Here is a 24,462-nt window from a genome sequence, read left to right on the forward strand (position 1 = left end):
CCCCCCCTCCGCCCCCGCCTCCATGGGAGCACACTGACCACCAGGGGGCAACTCCTGCATTGAGCGTCTGCCCCTGGTGGTCAGCGCGCATGATAGCAACCAGTCACTTGCATATTAGCCATTTATTATATAGGATAACCAGGTGAATGATTTCAATGATTTCCAGTGGCCAAATCACGGTTATCCAGTTTGCTGCTGTTTTTTGTTGTAACTGTTATTTACCCTCTCACAATTTTGCTTGGGATATGGAATGTAGAAGGACTTTGAATCATTAAGTTATATATCACTAGTATTGAGACTTTTGAAAGTCTTGAATCTGAAAAGGGATATGATTCTTTCAAAATTGAGGAGAAGAGTAAAAGCAGGTTCTCTGGTATTTCCAAGGGATTGACTCAGCCACGTTATAATTACCATTTAGGAAAAGGGCTATAACACTGAAAGGTGAGCCCAGGATATCAGAATGTTGGACAGTGCTTTCAGATTAGGTTTTCCTGAGTAATAGTTGGTGATCTGTAGCAGAGAAGATAATGAAGTTAAAATAAATAAATAAATAAATAAATAAATAAATAAATAAATAAATAAATAAATAAAGGAATAAAAGAGAGAGGGGAGGAGGGGCATAGGGAGAGAGAAAAAAATAATGTAAAAATGTGAGATAGATAACCTCATTTATGTTTATGCTTTATTATACCTCACTCTCTGCTGACTGGCTGGCTTTCTTATATATGTGTATATGTACCTTTTTGATCCATGGATGCAAAGGGCCAACTGTATGCATTGCTCCATGCCATCTACACTAATAAAAAAGGAAAATGGTAATTGGCGTACGACGATACCCTTTTCATTGGCTAATCAGGGCTATATGCAAATTAACTGCCAACTATGATTGGCAGTTAACTGCCAACAAGATGGTGGTTAATTTGCATATGTAGGCACAATGCAGGGAGGCGAAAGGGAAAGCAGGAAGAAGCCCCCTGCCACTGACAGTGATCAGAAACCCAGGGGGGAGCTAAGAGCTGGGGGGCAGGGCAAAGGCGAACCTGCCCCCCAGCAATGATTGGAGAATCAGGCACCTTTGCCGCCCTGGCCAGTGATAGCAGGAAGTAGGGGTGGAGCCAGCGATGGGAGCTGGACATGGTCGAAGCTGGCAGTCCCGGGAGCTAGGGGCCCCTTGCCTGGGCCTAAAGCGGAGCCCACGATCGCAGGGCCGCTGCAGCTGCGGGTCCCCGCTGCCCCAGCCAGACGCCTCAGCCAGAGGCGTTAGGCCTGGGCAGGGGCGGAGTCTGCAACCGCGGGGAGCTGGGGGTCCCCTGCCCAGGCCTGACACCTCTGCCAGAGGCCTCAGGCCTGGTCAAGGGGCCGATCCGGTGATTGGTGATCGGAGGGTGATGAGGGTCAACTCCTCTGGCCGAGGCATCAGGCCTGGGCGGGGGGCTGAGCCGGGGATTGGGGGGATATGATGGTCCCCTTGCCCAGGCCTGAAGCCTGGGTCAGAGGGGTCAGGCTTGGGCGGGGGGTGGAGCAAGCGATCAGAGGTAGATGGGGGTCCCCTGCCCAGGCATGATTTCTGGGCCAGAGGCCTCAGGCCTGGGCAGGGGCTAGAGCCAGTGATCGGGTGGAGATGGGGGTCCCCTGTCCAAGCCTGACACCTCTGGCAGAGGCGTCAGGCCTGGGCAAGGGGCCGATCAGGTGATCAGAGGGTGATGGGGGTCTATGCCTCTGGCTGAGGCATCAGGCCTGGGCAAGGGGCAGATCCAGCAATCGGAGGGGGCTGGGGGCAGAACCAGTGATGGGGGGAAATGAGGGACCCTGCCCAGGCCTGACACCTCTGTCAGAGGTGTCAGGCCTGGGCAAGGGGCCGATCCTGCGATTGGAGGGTGATTGGGGTCAACGCCTGAGGGCTCCCAGTATGTGAGAGGGGGCAGGCTGGGCTGAGGGACACTCCCCCCCCACACACACCCAGTGCACGAATTTCGTGTACCGGGCCCCTAGTTTTATATAAGGAATTTGAGCATCCACAGATTTTGGTATCCCCCATGGATACAAAGGGCCAACTGAACTTAATGTAAGGCCCACCTTTTTCAAAGGTCAACTATATATATTTGGTGACTTCAGTGTTTTTCTGAATGCTTTGTTCATTATGGCACTGGATTCTTGCAAGTAACCACAAAACTATTATGAGTGCACACTCCCAATGAGATAGCATGTAGATAGCATAATAAAATATAATCACCTTCCTCCTCTACTCACACGTGGTGGTGTGTTACTGTGATATAAGCTGCTCTTAAAATGTTTTATTATGTCCTCACTGATTCTCCTGAACCCTAACCTCCTGCCCTTATGGATAACGGTACCCAGTGGCGTGCTTTTCTTGACAGTGGCTTCTGAAACCATTATTAGAGGTTTCGCTGAAATGTTTCTACTGTGTCTTTGGTAATAAGCAAGTGTTCCCAGTAGATACAAACTTAGTGTTTAGAAATCACATAACTGTCTTACCCAAAAACTTTTAAAAGCATTATAGGTGCCCCTCAATATAATATGGAGCGGGCTCCCCAGTGGCATTCTCTTCATTCAAACTCAAACAGAAGGAGCACAAACACCAGGAAGTTTTATTTCCTTAGTTTATTTTACAACTATATCTATATCTATATCTATATCTATATCTATATCTATATCTATATCTATATCTATATCTATTATCTATATCTATATCTATATTTAAAGAATATGGTATAAATGGATGCATAATGATAATCATAATAATTCTACTAAATAATCAGAATTTACCTGCTAAAAACAAATGAGTCTAAGAGTAAGGGTTCCCTTGACTATTGTTCTATTTTAGTCAAAGGAAGAGGTTACAAACAAATTGTTTTAAAGGTGGGATATTTAGGTATTCACTCTTTATATCTATTTTAATTTGATTTAATTAATTAATTTATTTTTTAACCCGCACCCAAGGATATTTTTCCATTGATTTTTAGGGAGAGTGGAAGAGAGAGGGAAAGACAGAGAGTAACATTGATGTGAGAGAAACACATCAATTGGTTGCCTCCTGCACAAACCCCAAGCCAGGCCCGGGCCAGGGAGGAGCCTGCAACCAAGGTATGTGCCCTTGACCTGAACTGAACCCCGGGACCCTTTGGTCTGCAGGCCGAGGCTCTATCCACTGAGCCAAATCAGCTAGGGCTTTATTTTAATTTTAATATCTAGAACTCCTCACACCTTTGGGTTGTCTTTGACACTAGCATGGAGCATTGTCTGCCTATTCATTCAGTCATCTCTAAATCCACTTCACTCAGTACATAGTCATAAATGATAGACAAGATCCCTGCTCTTAAGTAACCTACAGTTTCTTAAAGAAAGAAAAATGTAAACAAACACTAATGATATGGCCTCATCATTGGCCTAGTGAAAAGTATGTGGATGGAGATGTTGCCTCTTATGATCCTTTGTATTTCTGTAGTACAAGTTGCAATGTCTTCCCAGAGACTGGACTGGTCTCTTGCAGTGGCTGGAGGACTTGGAGCCAAGTGGAGGGTCTTGGATCTCTGAGGGCACAGACAGGAGTGTCTCCTGCTGGCAGACTGGCTAACTGTGGCTGTGAGGAAGCTTGATTCAGGGATAGGATCTGTTCAGGATCTCTGGTGGCACAAATGGGAGGTTCTCTTGCCTGGTCCCTGTGCCAGCTGTCCAGCTCCTGGCACTACAGCTGGGCAGGGGCTGGTGCCTAGTATACAGCCCCTTCAGGATCTCTGGGGATTCAGCCAGGAGTAGCAGGGTCCCTATGCCAGTGACAATGATCGTGAACCATAGCTGGGACAGACTGAAGCTCAATTACAGGGCCTTTTTCCAAATGACCAAATTTGGTGGGCTTACCTCCAGGTGATCCCAGACTGTGGCCAAGAGGTGTTGAAGCTGGTTTCTGGGCCACTTCAGGGTCAATGCAAAAATGGAAGTCTGTATGGGTATTATCCAATACATGAGTGGGTGTGTCTTCTTCCGGGTCTCTTGGCATATGGTGCTGGTGACAGACCCAAAGATGAAAGGAGCTATAGCAAGTCCTTAGGAGTCTGGAGCTATTCATGTTTCTGTGGCCAGGACAGTGGTCATTTGCCTGGTTGTGATCCTGGTGGGCTATTAGTGGTCTAGGACTAAACTGGGGTTTCACCATCTCCCACCAGGAAGGCAGCTTTGTCTGTGGATGGATGCCACATTTTATTTTTTAGAGGGGATGTGTGCAAGGGGCATCTCTTACTTGGCCATTTGGCTGATGTCCCTCCCAAATCTTAATTTTGACCTCCTGAACAGCTAGAGAACACATTTTTATTGTTTTAAAGCACCCCACTTGTGGGACTTTGCCACAACACTCCTAGGAAACTAACACACTGCTAAAGTGTAGTTCATTTCGAAAGGCCACTTACGTAAAGAAAGATTAACAGAAAAAAAACTGCTTCTCCTGTGTTCATCTATAGGTTATGGCACTTGGGCCAAACTCCACCACATAGGTAACTAAAACTCGTATGTATTCATGATTCAGCTGCCTCTTTTTTATTAATCCCTAAGTGGCTTAACTGGTTGGATTCAGAGAATAACACTATGCCAAGTGAGAAACTACCAAGCGGCTTTACACCCTATACTTGAATACAGAATAAACCCGCCACTTTAAAGGAAGTCTGTTGCACCCTTAAATAATTTCCATGGCTTTGGCATTTTTTTGAGCTGAGATTGCACTTCCTATCATCATCACTTTGGGTTCGTGCTCTAGGCCTTGAGGAACTCCAGTTTCAATTGCACTTTTCCAGAACAAGCCAGGAACCCTGGCCCCTGTCCTCCACCATCTGCTTCCTACAGACTCCACACCCCGCATCCTTGGAGCCTGGCTGGTGTGACATGGTTCCAGCTCACAGCACTGGTGCAGCCGCTCCCCGCCGCTTGTCTACACTAACCATGTGCACTGGCATTTCAGCTCCATGCCTGCTCGCTGCTAGGCAGTCATTACAACGTCCAGCTCTGTTCTCCCGTGACATCGCTGCATGGCTAGCTTGCCCAGGGAAAACAAAGTTTAATTAAATCTTAATGTTGCAGCAGGCTCTTACAGAACTGTTCCTTTCCCATCCTTGTACTTTTAGCAGAATACGTAATGAGAGCGTATGGGGTAACGAATCAGCCCTAATTACCAAGAGTGGCATTTTGTCACTCACTCCATCTCCTATCCTTGAGCTTACTTTATGGCTCACCACAGAGATCTCATTTTTCCTCACAGACAGATAGAAATACTGGGGTAGTGTTTGTTCTTTATAAATTATGAAGGTATCATCATAAAAATCTTAAAATAGATTGATATATCTAAATAAAAAGATGCAGTATTTTGTGCAGACTCTTTTAGGGGTTATTCCCCATCTGCTGCTTTTACCCAGTTAACTCTTTCACATTCTTGTATTGTCTAAATTAAAACTAGTCTTCTGAGCACTCCAACAGCTAAATAACCCATACAGTATTCTTTGTTTGATATCATTTCTCTCAGGTTTTTAAATCATGACAGAAATAATCATCATAGTATTATTAATCTATCGGGGAAAAAAGAAACTAAAAAGTGATATCACCCAGAAATCCCTGAAGTAGTTAATTTTTCCAACTTCCACTTATATTTTTAGAAAATGACCTGTACCTCAATTGTTAAATGTTGACCAAATAAGAGTTAATAGTTGACTATTACTGCCTGCTTTAGAGAAGTACAAGAGGAAACATGACTCTGTGGAAATATATATATATATACTAGAGGCCCAGTGCACAAAAATTTGTGCACTCGGGGGAGAGGGGGGTCCCTCAGCCCGGCCTGTGCCCTCTCGCAGTCTGGGACCCCTTGGGAGATAACGACCTGCTGGCTTAGGCCTGCTCCTGGGTGGCAGAGGGCAGGCCCAATCCCTAGGTGCAACCCCTGGTCGGGCTCAGAGCAGGGCTGATTGGGGAGTTGGGGCGCTGCCCCCTTTCATGCACAGAGCAGGGCGGATTCGGAGGTTGGGATGCGACCCTCAGTCACGCTCAGGGTAGGGCCGATTGGGGGGTTGGGGCACCACCCCCTGTCACACTCTAGGCAGAGTCTATGGGGAGGTTGTGGTGCCACCCCCTGTCACGCACAGAGCAGGGCCAATCAGGGGGTTGGGGCACTGCCCCCTGTCATTCACAGAGCAGGGTCAATCAGGGGGTTGGGAAGCTCCCCCCTGTCACGCACAGAGCAGGGCCCATCAGGGGGTTGGGGAGCTCCCCCCGTCACTCACAGAGTAGGGCCGATAGGGGAGTTGGCGCACCACCCCCTGTCACACACAGAGCAAGGCAGATCAGGGGGTTTGGGCGCCCCCACTGTCACACTCAGGGCAGGGACAATGGGGAGGTTATGGCTCCACCTCATCACACACAGAGCAGGGCCCGTGGGGGGGGGGGGGGTTGGGGCTCCGCGCTCTATCACCCACAGAGCAGGGCCGATCAGGGGATTGGGGCGCCGCCACTCTCACACTCAGGGCAGGGCAGATAGGGAGGTTGTGGCCCCGCCCCCTGTCACACACAGAGCTACAGGGCAATCAGGAGGTTTGGGCGCTGCCCCCTGTCACGCTGATCCCGGTGCCGGGTGGCCTCTTGGCTCCACTGATCCCAGTGCTGGGAGGCATATTACCCTTTTACTATATAGGATAGAGGCCTGGTGCATGGGTGGGGCTGGCTGATTTGCCCTGAAGGGTGTCCTGGATCAGGGTGGGGGTCCCCACTGGGGTGCCTGGCCAGCCTGGATGTGGAGATGATGGCTGTTTTCAGCTGGTCACACACCCTTCAGGGTGGGGGTCCCCACTGGGGTGCCTGGCCAGTCTGCGTGAGGGGCTGAGGGCTGTTTTCAGGCCGACTGAAGCTCCCAACTGCTCCTTTTTTTCTTTTTTCTTTTTTTTTATTCTGGGCCAGCTTTAGCTCTGAGGCTCCAGCTCTTAGGCCTCCACTGCTGAAAGCAGGTATCTGGTTTGTTTCGGTTCTATAATCGAAACTCTGTATCAACTCCAGCTCTGAGATCCCAGCCTCCTGAAAGCTGGTTTCTGGGGTTTTGTTGAGCGTCTATATTTGTTACAGTGTTTGAAACTGCAGGCTCAGAGGCCCGCAAGGCAGGCGGGGAACGTTGCAGTCCTCTGTCACTGAAGCAAGCAAGCCTCATGTTAGTTTCAAGCTGCCTGGCTGCCGGCCGCCATCTTGGCTGGCAGTTAATTTGCATATCTCGCTGATTAGCCAATGGGAAGGATAGTGGTCATATGCCAATTACCATGTTTCTCTTTTATTAGATAGGAGATATATATATATATATATATATATATATATATATATATATATATATATAATCTCCAACTTGTCAAATGCTTTAGGTGTCTCTAATACATACACATACTGTATATATCACAACATGTGGATTTTTTATCCTGTATCATTGATCTGATTATAATGTAAATGTATTCTTTCTGGCAATTCACCCCTTGATTCCTTAACCATTTTCAGTACAAAGGATAGTAATAATATGCCCTGTTTATTTTGTGATAAAAACCAAAGAGCCTAGAAGACATCTTGGACACCAAGCTTCTGCTTTATATGTGGAATAGAACAGTTTAAAGAGGCTGCATAGTATTAACTCCAGTTTGGATAAAAACTCTGAGGCACAGATGTTGAGAGGTCTCTTTTCAAAGCTACATAGGCCATGGAAAATAATCTAGCAAATTTGGTGTAAATGACCTCTTTTTAGTGCTCCTATGCAAGTGAAATTCTTCTAAAATGTATGTGAAAAGATTTCAGGTTAAATAGTCTATAAACTTAGCCAATTATCTATGTTACATGCCTGTTAACATGTAAATTTTATGAAATTATCTACAATAATAAAAGTGTAATATGCTAATTAGACCGGAGAGCCAAACGACCTTCCAGACGTCCTTCTGGATGTCCTTCTAGACAAAGCCGCGGTGATGGGGCTGAGGCAGAGGTGGTTAGGGGCGATCAGACAGGCAAGCAGGCCAGCAGTTAGTAGCCAGTGATCCTGGATTGCGAGAGGGTGCAGGCCGGGCTAAGGGACTGCCCACCCCTCCATGTACGAACTTCGTGTACCAGGCCTCTAGTGTATAAATAAAAGTTGGTCCCATTATTTTTTTTTTTTTAAAAGACCTTAAGTACATTCACAATTAGACATTGGAAGTATAAAATGAAAATAAAATCTGACTTTTAAGCAATGTAAAGGTTCTTAGATAAAACATAAAGATAATTGACTTTATTATTTCTTTAATCATCTATTTTTGCAATAGTCCCAGAAACAATATAGGGTGCAATGAAGTTCATTTTCTGAATTGTATTTGAGATTTGTTTTTTGGTGGTGTTTAATACTAACTATCTAGGAAATGTACAAGCAAAACAGAAGTTATATAACCCTCATCTCTGATACCTGGCCCAGTGTATGGCTAATTTACGATACATGCTTACTAAAAGAATTTCTGACTAACAAAATGACAGATGGACTGACTAACTGACTAAATCAATGACTATGAAAACATATTCATAGACTGAACTAAGAGCCAAGAATTATAGTGAAGCTCCATAGCTATTAATGAATATTATCTTTTTAATGATGGCAGATAAGGATAGAAGTCCTTTTCATGATCATTTATTTTCTACAAGAGAACCGCAAGGCTCAACAAATTTGAAATGAATCTGAGCTACTGATACTTCCCTGATACTGACATTTTGATATTCCTATTCATGCACAGGAGAATGGCCTCCCTATGTGAACAAGGCATGTCACAAGACTGCAAAGGGCATGTGCCCTCCACACAGTAGTTTCTGTTGAAAGCCCTTTGATGGGAAACAGCAGCCTTCTACATGGATCTACAGGGGAGTCCACACATTGCTAGAGGCACCACTTGGCTCATATTCCGTCTATTTTCTGCAATATGGGCAGAGCGATCATTCTTAAATCAAGCCCACTTAAATCCATCAGAATCCTAGGTAATGCTATAAGGCAAGAAAAGGAAATTAGAAGGTATACAGATTGGGAAAGAAGAAATAAACTTTTATTTGTTTGTTGGCAAATGATATGATCATCTGTGTAGAAAATCTGAAAGAATCAGCAACAACAAAGAAACCTCCTGTTGGTACTAAGCAAGTATAGCAAGGTTGCAGGATATAAGGCTCATATACAAAATACAGTCTCTTTCTGGTCGGGGCATATGCCCCAGTTTCGGGCTCGATTCCCAGTGGTGATGTGCAGGAGACAGCCGTTCAATGATTACCTCTCATCATTGATGTCTCTCTCTCTCTCTCTCCCTTCCTCTCTGAAATCAAGAAAATAATTTAAAAAATAAATAAGTAAAATAAAATAAACACAGAAAAATACATCAGAACCTCTGTATCTGTATCAGTTTAAGGATAGTGTCCAAACTCCTTGGCATGGCATATGAGATCTCTTATAAACTTGCCCCTGCCTAATGGTGCATGTTAATTTGTTATACCCAGACTTGTTTGTAAACATGTGTACACACACACACACACCCCACACCCCACCCTTCACATGCTAATCATTCAGAACTTTTTGTTTATTGAAGTACAGGTGTGCCAGGTTTTTTTATGGGCTTTCTTCACTGATGGTGAGGGCAGAAATCAAACATTATGATTAACTTTTTTGATTAACTAATGTCTACTTGTCATTCAAGCCTCCTGTCTTCAGAAAGCTGTTCTTGATTCTCCTCCATTGTTATTCAGATGCCTCTCATTACACCTTCTTTTGTCAGGGAACATGTCACATATTTCTATAATCGTTTATATATGTGACTGTATCCTTTAATGGGCTATGCGGTCCTTAATGTAGAATCTGTGTTGTTGTAGCACAGTTCTGTGTCTATAGCAGGTGCCCTAGAATTATTTGTGGGATAAGATTAATGGGGGGAGTGAGGAGAGGGAATGGAGTAAGCACTCATGCTAGAGCATTCCCAGGCCAAACAACCATCTATGGCAACCTGTCCTTCAGGGAAAATGTGTGCAGTTGCTGGAAGCATTTTACGTCTTAGGTGGATAGAGCCAACTTAATTCCCTGGTGATGTTAACACGGCAACTTTCACCAGACTGAAAATCCTCTGGCACTACAAACACATACATTCTGGAGGCTGTTTATGAGACTGAGAAGGTGAGTCAATAGACTCTGTTCCAAGTTGGCACGAAGGAACATACTCCTAAACATCTAAAGCTCTGTAATTCACAGTGAGCTTCTCATTAACTTAAATGTTAATGTAAACTTAAAACATGTCGCATCGATCTGGGACTATTTTTGCATGCACATTGCATCACTGAGCTCTCTAACAACAGAATCCAAATGGACGTCCCTTCACATCAGCTTATGATTAAGAAAAGAGTGAGACTTTCTCTTTCTTTTTGTCCTGTAAAAGTATTGGTTTGAATTAAAGGTCAAGCTGTGAGGTGCTATGAGACTCCCTCCTGCTGAGAACAATGGAATTGGATCGAATGGAGCATAAAGATCAATTTCTGAATCTATTCTCTCAGAGTATTGCACATATCATTTTGCATATGTGTAAAGATTGGTGTCCCTCCATTTTTAGTGCTGGGAAAACTGAAGTCCTCATTACCCTGCTGGTGATCTCAGTCTATTTTGTTAGTTTCAGCCAGAATCTCCTTACACTGACATTTCTATTCCTCCCTTCCTTCCTTCCTTCCTTCCTTCCTTCCTTCCTTCCTTCCTTCCTTCCTTCCTTCCTTCCTTCCTTCCTTCCTTTCTTTCTATTATTTTTTTTTAATTTATTGGGGTGACATTGGTTAATAAGAGTGCACAGGTTTTAGGTGAACAATTCTGTAATGCATCATCTGTATGTTGTATTGTGTGTTCACCACCCCAAGTCAACTCTCTTTCCATCACCATTTATCTCCCATTTACCCTCTTTTACCTCCTCTCACTCCCCTCCCCCTCCCCCTCTGGTAATCATCATGCTGTTGTCCATCTATGAGTTTTGTGGGATTTTTTGCTTAACCCTTTCACCTTTTTCACCCAGCCCTGCAAACTCTCCCCTCTGACAGTTGTCAGTCTGCTCTCTCTCTCTCTCTCTCTCTCTCTCTCTCTGTTTCTATTTTGTTAGTCAATTTTGTTCAATAGATTGAACATAGGAATGCGATCACATGCTACTTGTCTTTCTCTGACTGGCTTATTTCAGTTAGCCTAATACTCTCTAGTGCCCTCCATGCTGTCACAAAGGATACTTTTTTTTTTTTCTTTTTGGGCTGAGTAGTATTCCATTGTGTAAGAACCACAGATTTCTTATCTACCCATCCACTGATGGACACTTGGGCTGCTTCTGAATCTTGGCTATTGTAACTAACATTGCAATGAACATAGGGGTGCAGTTGGTCTTTCCAATTAGTGCTTCTGGTTTCTTCAGATATATTCCCAGAAGTGGAATCGCTGGGTCCTATGGTAGTTCCATTTTTGATTTTTTGATGAAACTCCATACTGCTCTCCACAATGGCTGTACCAACCTGCATTCCCAGTGCAAGAGGGTTCTCTTTTCTCCACATTCCTTCCAACACTTATTGTTTGTTGATTTATTGATGACAACCATTCTGAAATAGATTTATATTTTCTTATTTAAAAAGAAAACAGTTTTCAAAGGATGTCGTATTGTGTTAGGCTCACATAAAAAAAAATTCTGGTGCTGACTATAATAATGACGAGGATGATACCTGGAAAATCTTGTGTATGTTTACTCGCTCTGTGCCAGACCCTGATGCAAAGTCTTTTATAAAAAGCTCTCCCTTCATTCCTAAAGCAGCAGAGAGGAGGGGTCACTCTCATTGCCCTGTTTTACAGACTCGGGAACTGTCCCATGGAAAGAACTTTTCTAAAGTTCTCCAAGCAAGGAGTGGTGTTGCTGACCCTGGGATGCAGGATGGGCTGACTCCACGGTCTTTTTCATCACCACTGTGTTCTGTGGGTCTTTAACCACACAATGCAACCAACCTATGCAAGCCTAGAGTAGTGAATTTCTTTTTTAAGACATGCACATAAACATACAAGTGAGGATTCAACACTGCCCTTGAGAAGCTGAGTGGATGGATGAAATCCAGAAACCTGTTTCTAGTTCACGAATACGTTGCATCTTATCTCCTTCCCTTACACACTGTAAAATGTGACCAAATGGCTTAGCGAAGCCTCTTCCAGCCCCACATTCTATGAATCTGCATAATGATATGATTCACTTTGTTCCAACTGACAAACCCATTGCCTGGTTTTTCTCTTCACCACCACCCACCATGGCGCTTCTTCACACCCGTGCCTCTGACCCTGCAGCAGCCCACCTCGCTCAGTGAGTTGAAACATGTTAAATACCAGGCAACAACCCCCACAAAAAAACCAACAAAAAAACTCAGGCTGGAAGATGGGAAAAAAGCAGCATTTTGTTCCCTTGAACATACAAATAAAATACAAAAAACCCCCACATAGTATTGAAGAGAAACCAGACAAGGCCTTCATATATCAAAGGATGAATGGTAACAATGCATTCAGAAGCTCTGATAAATATAGGCCTGAGAGGACTTACTGAAATGGAATATTTACTGGCCTCGGGATGGATATGCAGCATAGTAAGAAGGGGTGTAGGCTCTGCGGTCACACCTGCTAGAGCTGCTATACATCATCTCCCTCTGCACAACTGATTCACGCCTCACTTTCCTCACCAATAAAAGGAGAATCATGCTTCAGAATTCTCATAGGGTTAGCATGGGGCTTAATAATAATATAAAGAGTTTATTCCAGTGTTATAAATATAGTACAGGCTTAAATTTGCTTCCATTATTCTGACAACAACAACAGAAAATCTCATGTGTCTTAAAATTATCTCTGTGTGTGTAAGTCGTAATTTCAGCTATCACTCTATTCTCAGTTCTAGGAGTTGTTATTCTTTTTGAAAAACAATTACACGTAGGCCGGCCAGTGTGGCTCAGTGTTTATAAATCCATGGACCTAGAGGTTACCGGTTCAATTCCCAGTCAGGGTTGTGGCTCAACTTCCAGTAGGGGGCGTGCAGGAGGCAACTGATGGATATTTCGCATCAATGTTTCTATCTCTCCCTCTCCCTTCCTCTCTCTCCAAAATCAGTAAAAGCATATTTTTAAAAAAGAAAAATAATTACAAACAAAACAACTAGATATGACTATTTCACCCAAAATGTTCCCCCCCTCCCCTTTGAAAGTATCTGAGAGGTATAAAACAGTGATGATATAATGCCAAATTCTATAGTCTCTTTTACAAATTGCCTACAATCTCTCAGTTTTTTTCAGAATTCCAATGTCTTTCCTTCTACATTAGGAGAAGAAATATAGTAGCCTAACCACCAGACATTAGTCCACAAAAGATTATAAATCCTGTGAGTTAAAAATCAAAACCTACTCAGCTTCATGAGATACACAATTGATTTTTCTTTTCAAATCAGTAGGTGAAGCTGAAATTGATTGATTGCAGTCACTTTAGTGTAATTTACCAACAAGCAACTAATTGCCTATCAGATATAGAAGCCAGTAATTGGATTCATATAATAAACTAGAGGCCTGGTGCATGAAATTCATGCACTCAGGGCGGGGGAGGGTCCCTCAGGCCGGCCCGTGCCCTCTCGCAGTCCAGGAGCCCTCAGGCGATGTCTGACTGCCAGGAGCGGGGCTAAGCCTGCAGTAGGACATTCTTAGTGGTGCCAAGGAGGCGAGAGAGGCTCCCACCACCGTCGCTGCACTCGCCAGCCATGAGTCCAGCTTCTGGCTAAGAGGTGTTCCCCCTATGGGAGCACACTGACCACAGGGGCAGTTCTTGCATTGAGTGTCTACTTCCTGGTGGTCAGTGCACATCATAACGACTGGTCATTCCCCCATTGGGCCAAAACTGGCTCTCCAACCTCTCCCAAGGGGTCCTGGATTGCGAGAGGGCACAGGCCAGGCCGAGAAACCCCACTGGTGCACTATTGGGGCCAGAGAGGGATGTGGGAGGTTGGCCAGTGAGAGAGGGACCATGGGAGGGCTCCAGGGTATGTCCAGCCCATCTCGCTCAGTCCTGATTGGCTGGACTCCAGCAGCAAGCTAACCTACCGGTCGGAGTGTCCACCCCCTGGTGGTCAGTGCATGTTATAGCAACTGGTCAGCTGGTTGACTGTCTGCCTCCTGGTGGTCAGTGCATGTCAAAGCGAGTGGTTGAGAGGCCTTAGCATATCAATAGCATATACTCTTTGACTGGTTGAATGGCCAACTGGATGACTGGACACTTAGCATATTAGGTTTTTATTATATAGGAGATCTATAAAATATTAAGCAGTATTTAAATATGTTAGTTTTGTTACCACAAATTCTTCCTGACCATTCTACTTACATCAAACCACATCCTTAGGAGGAAAATTATCACATGATATGAAAGAGGGAAGGGGCTCAGATGCAATTTGTAGAAAACCCTAAATTTTATATGTGTAGTGATTAAGACTCAATGAGGATTGGACACTTGCCAAAAGTTGCCTGGTTAATTATGGTAGAGTTATAAATTGACTCTAGTTCTGATTCTCAGTCTGATACCTATATTGATGTATTTTCTTGTTGCTATATCCAACTGAGAAATCTGGAAATTACAGTGTATGCACTCTAGTATTTTTATGTCCATTTAGAGTTGAAACAAACTGATTGTTTTGTTTATTTTTATTATTTTGAGCTCCTGATAAAGAGGTGAGGCAAAAGCAAAAAGTCTCTCCTATATATGTGCGAAAAGTGACTTGTAGATAAAGTGTTTCCCCGATGAAATACACGTGACACATTTCAATAATACTGCACAATGAACATTGACCAAAAAACTAGCAAATCTTAAAATGGATTTACTATATGTGTATATACATATATACTTATCTATATTAGAAAGATGAATATTGCAATATTGCATCATTTCAAATCACTCAGATCTACTGGTGGAGTGTGGCAGGCAGGAATGTCTAACCCCAGTTTGTTTTCATTTGTATAACATGATTTAACAGTCTGGTATTTGTGTTGTCCTACTCCAGGTGTAAAAGAACCATCCTCTTCAGAAATCCAGAAGACTTCTTTAACTTCTCCAGGTTTTCAGGAAGACCAAGACCTATCAGAGACCTTTTGATAAGGTAGGTTCTGAGTACCACTCATCTGTTTTCTTGGGGCTTCCCTTCCAGTTGCCCAAGTTCAAAACAAACAAACAAACAAACAAACAAACAAAAAAGGTTTATTAAGTCAAAACAACAGACACATGGAGAACCAGATACGACTTTTATTAATGATACAGTTACTATCTGAGGACACTCTTTCAGGCTGTGGCAAAAAATAGGCTTCTTGACATTTAACCAAAGCCTTAGGTAGATTTACCTATCTGGTCTGGGCAGCTGCAGGTTTCCCCCCCATGGCATCCTGACCTGTAAAATGTCCAGTGTGGAGCAGCAGGCTCGAATACATCTCTAAATAGCCTGCCCTCAAGATGAAGGTGAAGAGAACGGGTTAAACTACTACTGACAAAACTTTGCTCTGCTCCCACGTTCACCAATCAGATACATAACTCTAATGACCAAGGGATGGCGAGAGTGAAAGGAGCAAAAAAGGCCAGGCCAGGTAATATAATGGAGTGTCCTTCACGTGGAAAAAATAGCAATAGGGAATAAGCATTCTTTCCTAAAACCACAGAAGAATAGGAGTGGCCTGCCAACAGAAGGGGCTGCATCAGGATTCTCTTAACCTAGTAGCATGCTGAGAGGATTCCTCCTGGTGATGGAGGTGGCCACGGCGCTGGGACTTCTGCTGCTTTAGGACATAAGCTAGTTCTAGGCAGATGCCTCCTGGGTGATGGGGGCGGCCGCAGCCCTGGGACGTCTCCTGTTTTAGGATGTAAGTCAGATTCTAGACAGAATTTTTTTTTTTTTTACCAACTGCCTGTTACAAGTTATGTGTTTTTAGAGTCACAATGAACATGTTGTCTTTATTGTCATAGAGCAGATATACGGTAGACCACTAGGGTTTGTGATTATAGCTGTTTTTAGAAGCCATTAGATACAGTATTTTTCTTTTTATTAGATTTATTAGGATGGCATTGATTCATACAAGTATATAGGTTTCAGGTGTACAGTTCTATACTACGTCATCTGTATATTGTGTTGTGTTCACCACCAAAGTCAAGTCTCCTTCATTCACCATTTATTCCCCCTTTACTCTTTCTACCACCTCCCATATGGTAATTGCCATACTGTTGTTTATGTCTATGAACTTTTGCATGAATGGACATGGAGAGCATTATGCTTAGTGAAATAAGCCAGTCAGAGAAAAACAAGTACCATATGATTTCACTCATATGTGGAATCTAATGAAGAAATTAAACTAACAAGCAAAATAGAAACAGACTCAGAGACAGACAACAAACTGACAGCTGTCAGAGGGGAGGAAGGATGAGAGGCTGGGTGAAAAATGTGAAGGGATTAAGAAAAAACACACACACACAAATCATGCACCTATGGATGAGGACAGTGGGGGGGGGGATAAGGGGAGGGGGTGGGGTGGGGAATCCGGTGGAGGGGAGCTAAGGGGGGAAAAAGAGGAACTGTAATAATCTGAACAATAAAGATTTATTTTTAAAAAAAGAAAAAAAACACACATCATAGACAGAGTGATTTTTTAACTCTCAGGCATGCTATCATATTATTTTGTACAGGAAATAGTTATCTAGGTAGTAAGTGAGCTTAGCGAACTCCTCCGTGGGAATTTGTAATTGTAATTTAATAAATCATCTATGTCACTTGGATTTATTTGTTGGCAAAAATAAAACCAGGGAAAGAAAACATATTAACAGTATAGAAAAAAGAACCGTAAGCTTGAAGAAAAGTAAAATAATAGACTTGGTATGGAACTGTGTACCAAGCCAAGCATATGTGGCTGGCCTTGGGGGCGGCACCCGCTTAATACTGTCAGTTGAATGATGCCTCCAGAATAAACGAACTCAGCTCCTTTCATATCTGTGTCTCATCATCTGGGATTCAAGATCGTGCGAGAAAAAAAAAAGTGTTTTATTATTTTAGTCATTTGATGTGGGCAGATTTTGGTGATTAGCTCTCCGCTTGGTTATACTAAAGTAGCAAAGGGGAAAAAATATAATGAATTGGGAAATTTTGTCTTCTGTAATGGAAGGGAAATCATCTGGATTTACCACTCACCATGAATACATAGCATGGGGAAGAATCAATCATCAACCATGAGACAGAGCTATCATCAGAAAGGAGGGCTCTATATTTGATATTATTTAATACTCACTACCTTGTTATTTATATGATATATCACCTACTAACACCGAGTGATCCACAAAAATGTGTGGATTACAGTGCCATTTAGAGAGTTTCTTATTAGCAAAGGTCTCTTGTCTCTGTGTCAAGGTGCTGCTAAATAGATCAATTTTTAAAAAATTGACACTCAAATCTTACACTTCTGCAAGTTATTATGTTAGCTAGAAAGTACGGTTAAATCTATAAAGGTCCTGATCTCATCTTGTGTTCACTTTGAAAGAAAGGGACTATTCCTTGTCACTCAACCTCTGCCCCTGCCTGGAATGTGGACGACTTCAGGCATTCAAAATTGGAGCCTGATTTCTCCCATCTATTCTATTCAAGTATGGAATGGAAACACTTTAGACTTGAGATATATGCCTAATTACCAGTATTGTCATCTTGGTAATGAGGGCCAAAACTGTGCTTGAACTAATAAAGCCGTATAAGAGGAATGGAAAGGGAAATATAGTCACTAGGAGGTGATCTCAGGGAGGAGCATGTCAAGTGGACCAAAGACATTTCCGTGCCTAGACTAGAGATGATGTAGAAGGGTTTGGGAGTCAGGGAGTATGACCATAAATGCACAAAATGGGGACCTTGCTTGGCATGCCTACTTTTGTCTGTGAGGTATGAATTAGAGATAAATGGGGCAAATGTGTGATCTGTTTTCAGCTTTAGAATTTTAAGCCATGACTTTCTTCCGCTAGGACGCCAGACTAGGTACCCAGCTACAATTAGGTCCTGGGGAAATTAACTAGTCCCCAAGGAGAAATCAACTAGTCCCCAGATGAAAAATATTATACTGAAAGAGAGAAGAAAATAAAAAGTAAGGAAAGAGTAAGGAAATAAAAAGACTGGGACTTCCTTGGGGAACCAAACCTAATAATCTTTCATAAAACAAAGACTTTTCAAGCAGGATAATGTGGTCTTAGGTCAATCAACCAAAGATGTGCTCATTGTTGCTATTTAGTTAACATTAGTTGCTTACATGATTGGATAACTAATTAAATTAATTATGAATATACTAGAGGCCCGGTGCACAAAAATTTGTGCACTTGGGGGGGGGGGTGAGAGGGGGTCCCTCAGCCCGGCCTGTGCCCTCTCCCAGTCTGGGACCCCTCGGGAGATAATGACCTGATGGCTTAGGCCTGCTCCCGGGTGGCAGAGGGAAGGGCCAATCCCTAGGTGCAGCCCCTAGTCGGGCTCAGAGCAGGGCCGATTGGGGAGTTGGGGCGCTGCACCCTGTCATGCACAGAGCAGGGCGGATTGGGAGGTTGCAATGCCACCCTCAGTCACGCTCAGGGTAGGGCTGATTGGGGGGTTGGGGCACTGCCCCCTGTCACACTCAAGGCAGGGTCGATAGGGAAGTTGCGGCACCACCCCCTGTCACGCACAGAGCAGGGAGGATCAGGGGGTTGGGGTGCTGCCCCCTGTCATGCACAGAGCAGGGCCCATCAGGGGGGTTGGGGCGCTGCCCCCTGTCACACACAGAGCAGGGCCAATCAGGGGGTTAGGGTGCTGCACCCTGTCACACACAGAGCCACAGGGCGATCAGGGGTTTTGGGTGCTGCCCCCTGTCACGCTGATCCCGGTGCCGGGAGGCCTTGCAGCTCCGCTGATCCCGGTGCTGGGAGGCATATTACCCTTTTACTATATAGGGTAGAGGCCTGGTGCACGGGTGGGGGCTGGCTGGTTTGCCCTGAAGGGTGTCCTGGATCAGGGTGGGTGTCCCCACTGGGGTGTCTGGCCAGTCTGGCTGAGGGGCTGAGGGCCGTTTTCAGGCTGACGGGTGACTGAAGCTCCCAACTGCTCCTTTTTTTCTTTTTTCTTTTTTATTCTGGGCCAGCTTTAGCTCTGAGGCCTCAGCTGCTGAAAACAGGTTTCTGGCCTTTGTTTACTGTCTGTATTTGATACAATGTTGCGGTCCAGCTGGCTGAAGCCCCGCTGAGTAAAGCAGGTTTCTGGGGTTTTGTTTAGCTTCTACATTTGCAACATAGTTGCTTAGAGTTGCAGCTGAGAGGCCGGCAAGTCAGGCGGGGAACGTTGGAGTCCTCCGTCACTGAAGCAAGCAAGCCTCATGTTAGTTTCAAGCTGCCTGGCTGCCGGCTGCCATCTTGGCTGGCAGTTAATTTGCATATCTCGCTGATTAGCCAATGGGAAGGGTAGCGGTCGTACGCCAATTACCATGTTTCTCTTTTATTAGATTGGATGAGCCTATCTTCCTAAACATGCATGTTTGTTTTCTATAGCAGAATGAGTTCATGATAATTTGTCTCTTTTCTCTTATACTCAAACTCTTACAACATTGTTTTTAGAATATTAGTAAACCAAAATAAAAAATAAAGAAATAACATGGGTAATACGTGTAAGCTATGTCCACCCCTAATAGATCTTTCCTAAAGAATTTTTCTCAGAATTTCCAAGCTATCTGAGTTCTGGGCATCAACAAATCACAGCAACATAAAATCAGATCATAGCGGAAAACATTCTAACTTTAATTGTGTTTGGCATGTTGTAAAGTTTCTATCATATTTAGAATCAGCTAGTAAAAGGAATGAAGAACAGGTTCTAGAGCAGCGGTTCTCAACCTGTGGGTCGCGACCTCTTTGGGGGTCGAAAGACCCTTTCACAGGGGTCACCTAAGACCATTGGAAAACACATATATAATTACATATTGTTTTTGTGATTAATCACTATGCTTTAATTATGTTCAATTTGTAACAATGAAATTGTGGGTCACCACAACATGAGGAACTATATTAAAGGGTCACAGCATTAGGAAGGCTGAGAAACACTGTTCTAGAGGAATGTTTGCATATCCAGAGAAATTTTCCAAGAACCTTTAGCAAAAATGTATTAACATCTTAGGAGAGATCAGAATCGCAACCCTCCTTTGATGAACTATCACAGCTCTTCCCCTTCTGTTGTGTGTAAGCCATGTGGGATTTTTGTCCCATTTAGAATTGTTATCCTAATATGAATTGACTCTATCAGTACTTAAGTTTATTTCTGACTTCTAGCTAAAGGGACTGAGAATTATTGCCTTGTAAGGGGTGATTAAATGAACAGAGAAGCAGAATGGAACATGTAAGGTTCCAAATTGCCTTATGAGTTGGGTCTAGTACTCTAGTTCGTATATAAAAGGCAGACCTCTACATGGTTAAATTGTAGTGGCTATTCCTTTATGATTGACATTTTTATTTAGGAACAGATAGAATTCCACTTGTTTCTGGAAATATATCTATAAATTAGATCCCCCAGTGTGTAAAATGAGGTAGGTAATTTCCAGTGAAACAATATTATAGCCCCAATCTAAAAAGAACTAAAGGGACAGTTGCTATTATCACATCCATGGGAATTTTTGATAAAAAATATATATAGCTTTTTCCAGTTCGGGTTGTCTCAGAAATGTAGCTATATTGGTAGTGACTGAAATAGTTATTAGATCTGATTCATAGAGTTCTTGGTAATAGAAAAAAACATGCCACATTCCCATGACTCAGGCCCTGGTTAACAATCCTCTGTACCATAAATCTGATGTGGCTCTAGTCAGGGACATCTCCAGCCCTATGGGATGCTTCCTCCTCTCTCTTTAAATTAAAAATTGAATTAAAACACCCAGTAGTCGCAAGCATATAAAGAAAGAGCATTTTTTAAAACTGCCTTTGAGTGAGTATAACATGGTGTAACCCTTTTGGAAAGCAATGTGCTATCAAAAAATCTTTTGAATGTGTCTTTCCCCTGACTTAACATTTCCTTTTCTAAGATTTATCTTGAAGAAATCATTAGACAAAGGAATGGAGATATATGTTTATGGCTAATCGTGGGAGCATTGTAAACAGTTACAACATATGGAAAAACTTAAATACCTGAAAATAAAGGACATGCTTTAACATGGCCTATTGGTGTAATAAAACACTATGCAGTCGTTCGTAATGATGCTGTTGCTCTGTTTGTACACACGTGGAAGTATATTTACAAGATGCTATTAATTTAAAGACCTGGTTGTAGAAAATTAGGTACATGTGATAGCAATAATTTATATATTACATACTAGAGGCCCAATATACAAAATTCGTGCAAAAGTAGGCCTTCCTTTTTCCCGGCTGCCGGCACCGATTCCCTCTGGCACCCAGGACCCAGGCTTTCCTCGAAGCCCTGGCTTCATCTGGAAGATCATCTGGAAGGACGTCTGGTCTAATTAGCATATTACATTTTTATTATTATAGAGAGTATGCACTTGCTTGTGTAGAAAATATATGAGTCATGGAATTATGGCTTATTCTTTGTATATATTCTATTTAAAAAAGAAATAGATATGTAAGTCTATAAATTGAGAAAATAAAATAAATCATAAACTAACAGTTCTTCAAAGGACAGTAGATGATGTGCTGCACCAGCAGGGCCAAGGGTGAACGTGAGGAGGGGTGGTGAAGGATTGAAGAAAAGACAGACAAGAGAATACAGCTGGGGCTTGGTAGATCTCCTTGTGCCTGGATGAGACCACAAAAGACCCAGCCTGCAAGCAGATGCTTTATTTTATAGTCTGATTAAAACAAGGGTAGATTAACATGTATACAAATGTTCTTGTTTTGGCAACACTTGTTGCACCTCCCACAACCCATTAACTACTTAGGAAGGAATTAAGGAGGGGCTACAAGGTCAGGCTTAATTATGCTGGGAGAGCTCTGCCCTCCAGGCTGGGACTTGTTTGTGGCCCTGCCACAGGTCAGCCTGAGGCTTGACCCTAGAGCCACTCCCTACAAGATGACCCTCTAACTTCCTTAAAAGCCACACCCAATACTACCTCTTTATTATCCATGCTGTTTTCACTCCAGAAGCAGGCCTTGAAGGAGGTAGATTGTGGACTGGTGATGTTTTTCTGGGAAGGGGAATGAGCTATGACTCCTATTGTCCTAGTTTATAACAGTTATAATATCTTCTGCCTGCTATTAAAAGTCATAGAACTGAAGGGCCAGAACTTCTAAATAATATGGTAAAAAGTATGGAGGGGAGGGGCTCAACACTAATACAAATTAAACCAGTTGATCGTTATTTTAATCCTCACTTTAAGGTATTTTTCCATTGATTTTTAAAGAGAGTGTAGGAGAAAGACAAAGACAGAGAGAAACATCAATGTGAGAGAAACACATTCATTGGTTACCTCCTGCATGAACCCCGACCAGGGCCTGGCCTGGGGAGGAGCCTGCAACCAAGGTACCCTTGATCAGAATCAAACCCAGGATTCTTGGGACCATAGGCCAACGCTCTATTCACTGAGCCAAACCAGAGAGGGCCAGTTGATCATTTTTAAATAGGACTAAACAAGAAGAATGGGAGATACAATTTTCAATCCCAGGGCAAGGGATTGAAAAGAAACATTGAAGATAGTTGTAAAGGAAAGACAATAATATATGTGCTTCTCAGCAACAAACTAAAGCCAGAATTACTTCTGGTGTGGTAGGTGCTTGAGGCTCACAGTGACGACAGTGACAGTCTCACAAGTCTGCTATCCTATAATATGCAAAAGAAAGGGCGTAAGGAAGGGGCCAGGATATTACTTGGGAGACCTTGAGCCATTGTACAGCTATTATCAGGACTTAAGAAGCAACTAAATCCTTAAGTCAATGCCCATCAGGCTAAGACCCCTACCCTTTCACCCAGACTTTTTCTAAGTCTGTTAGAGACTTTATTTTTCATGTATTTATTTTTCAGTTACAGTTGACATTCAATATTATATTAGTTGCAGGTGTACAGCACAGTGGTTAGACATTTATATAACTTATGAATTGGTCCCCCATAAGATCTGCCCCCACCTAAGACCATATATAGTTATTACAGTATTATTGACTATATTCCCCATGCTGTACGTCACATCCCTGTGGCCAATCTGTAACTATAAATGTGTACTTCTTATTCCCTTTACCTTTGTCCTCCAGCCCCCAACCCCTCTCCCATCTGACAAACATCAGTTTGTTCTCTGCTGTATCTGTGAGTTTGTTTCTGCTTTTTTCTGTTCTTTTTTTTTTTTTTTTTTTTTTGGTTCCAGGTTATTGACTTCACCCCTTGTCCTAGAATATTGGGACTCTCCCATACTGCACCCATGGAACAGTTCATGTCCCCGTGGTAAAGAATGGGTCCTTGATACTTAAAGCTAGGACGGGAGCAACCCTGTAGCTCTAGGTTCCCTGTTAATTGCTTTTCACTTAGCATTCTTAGATGTATCCATGATCATGCCATGAAAACTTAGGAATGTCTCTTTTTTAAGAGGTTTGGAAGCAGTCTGTTTGTGGAGGAGTCTACTTATTTCAGTCTATTTGTTATTACTATTATCATAAAAATAATGGCAGGTAACAGTAACGGAGGAAGAACTTCCTATGCATATAATTGGAGCTAAGCTTTTTCTCAGTGAATTATCTCAGTAAATCCTCACAGCATCCTTTCTACCTCACGTGAAAGATAAAGGCACTGAAAGGGAAGAAGCTAAGTAATCTGTTTGAGGTCATTCTAATAGAAAGGAGGTGAGCATGGCATTAAAATCTACACAGCGTGATTGAAATATTCTTAAGCATTGGTAGTGCTTCTGACTCTGTGTGAAACAGAATACATTATAATGTTTATTTATAATGATTTGTTTAAAGTAACAATGATCATTTTTAAAGACTGACATCAAATATAGTCAAACAAGATGCTCACAGGACTCAGAATTTCAACTTTTCAGGTTTTTTGGAATAAAAAAAAAAGGAAGTGAATGAGGATTCCCACTGTTCATCTTTAGATTTCTCCATTTGCCCTAACCAAGGGACGCATCTATCTATACTAATAAAAGGGTAATATGCTAATTAGACTGGGAGACCTTCTGGGAGACCTTCTGGACAAAGTCATGGTGGCGGGGCTGAGGCAGAGGAGATTAGGGGTGATCAAGCCAGGAGGGGAGGGCAGTTGGGGGTGATCAGGCTGGCAGGGGGCCAGTTGGGGGCGAGCAGGCCAGCAGTGGGGGGGGGGGGGCAATTGGGAGTGAGCAGGCTGGCAGGAGGTGCAGTTGGGGATGAGCAGGCCAGCGGGGGTGGGGAGCAATTGGGGGTGAGCAGGCCAG

The 24,462-nt window shown here is 43.2% G+C and overlaps 1 protein-coding gene across 2 annotated transcripts in view; it reads left to right on the forward strand.

Annotated features, from left to right (window-relative positions):
* Nucleotides 1–24,462, forward strand: part of LRRC4C (leucine rich repeat containing 4C) — a 994,437-nt gene that overhangs the window by 803,325 nt on the left and 166,650 nt on the right. For both annotated transcript variants that reach the window (XM_059709619.1, XM_059709620.1), the window contains exon 5: nt 15,096–15,191. The gene's annotated coding sequence lies outside the window, so the exon portion shown is untranslated. The remainder of the gene's footprint in view (nt 1–15,095; nt 15,192–24,462) is intronic.

The sequence above is a fragment of the Myotis daubentonii genome, chromosome 9, assembly GCF_963259705.1.
Source record: "Myotis daubentonii chromosome 9, mMyoDau2.1, whole genome shotgun sequence".
Classification (NCBI taxonomy): Eukaryota; Metazoa; Chordata; class Mammalia; order Chiroptera; family Vespertilionidae; genus Myotis; species Myotis daubentonii.